Below are 1,843 nucleotides of genomic sequence, written 5' to 3' on the forward strand. Positions count from 1 at the left end.
CGCGACGCGGCGACGTCGCGCACACGACACGAACGCGCACACGCACACGCACACGCACACGCACACGCACACGCACACGCACACGCACACGCACACGCACACGCACACGCACACGCACACGCACACGCACACGCACACGCACACGCACACACATGTTCGTTTACCTATGATATCGGTGATACTACTGTACAAAGAAATTATACTATGATAATATCGTAGGCTGCAGAACATTTAAATTTTACATGGAGTAAGTTTTAATTTTACATTAAGTTTGTCTTTCTGTTTCTCTTCATGTAGTGCTTGGCCTGAGCCACATTATCACTATAGCAACAAACCGTGAGTCGGTTGGCGGAAAACTATTAGCTGATTGGCTAATTCTGTTTTTCTACAAATTCTCTCGTAGCAAGTGGAAATCTATTTCGCCTAAAACCAGGCCGGGTAGGCGCACATTATGTGTGCCACGTATGGTTATAATCAGCCTGGTCGTTTAACGAGGAGGAGATCCAGCACCCAGGCTCAGGCATTGTGCTTTTAGTATAGATGCGGAATTTCAGTCAAATCCGCTCACAAAATCGTCCGCAAATCCACCCCCTCAAAAAAACCGCCGTGATCCGCAATAAGCCGCCCCAATCCTAATTTATATATATATTGTAAAAATATATAATGTTAAAACTTTTAATTGACAGCCCGCTGCCAGGCGACCTCACATCTTACGCGATCGACGTTTCTCTGACAGGGATAATCCGAATTTATATATATATATATATAATATATATATATAAAAGTCTTGCCTATAAGAGTTTCGCCCGTCGTAAATTATAAAAACATTTCCAGAACCGACGAGAAAGCAGCTAGTGACATATGCGAATGCCTTCTCGTCTCTTCTAGAAATGTTTTTATTATTTACGACGAGCGAAACTCAATTAGGCAAGACTTCCTCGTGTGTGTCTTCGTCAAATACACCCACACGGTATCGGCTATGGACGTGTGTGCGTGCATGCGTGCGTACGTACGTGCGTGCGTGAATGCTGTTGTGTGTGTGCATGCGCGTGCGTGTGTGTGTGCGCGCGCGCGTGTGTGTGTTGTTGTTGTTGTTGTGTGTGCGTGTGTGCGTGTATGTGTGCGTGCACGTATGTGTGTTGCGGTCTGTATGCGTGTGTGAGCGCGTGTGCATGTGTGTGTGTGTACGTGTGTTCGTGCGTGCGCGTGTGCGTGTGTGGTGTATGTAACAGTAATGGCCACAATTACAAGTATACCATTACCATATTCGTCGAGTCGTCATAATTATTTCATATAATATATAATAGATGAGATCAAAATTAAAAACTACAATCCAGCAAATTTACGCAGACAATTGAATTAGCCTTCATGAAAATGTTATTCTGATTGTTTTCATTTAAATTGAATTCGTAATGTAATGTCACATAAATACTGTACGTAAATCTCATGTGATCATTGTCAAGGGGTAGCGTGTTTTGTTTCACATGCGGAAAAAAATATATACTCGTCTATATATTTATGCTTAAAATAATTCGAACTGTGGGATGTAATAATGCTGCCACTATTCATCTAAAATACAATTGTTATTAGAAAGTTTAAAATTGTTATTATTTTTTATTGATGCGTATTATTATGATTAAGCAAATAGCCATTATAGTTAGGAAAATTATTTAATCTTGTCATCTTATTCACAAATCATTTTTGCCTACTTTTATTATGTCATGTATAAACTCGAACTGCAATTATATATATATATATATATATATATATAAAAAAGTCTTGCCTATAAGAGTTTCGCCCGTCGTAAATTATAAAAACATTTCCAGAACCGACGAGAAAGCAG

Source organism: Priapulus caudatus, unplaced genomic scaffold (assembly GCF_000485595.1).
Source record: "Priapulus caudatus unplaced genomic scaffold, Priapulus_caudatus-5.0.1 Scaffold139, whole genome shotgun sequence".
NCBI lineage: Eukaryota > Metazoa > Priapulida > Priapulimorpha > Priapulimorphida > Priapulidae > Priapulus > Priapulus caudatus.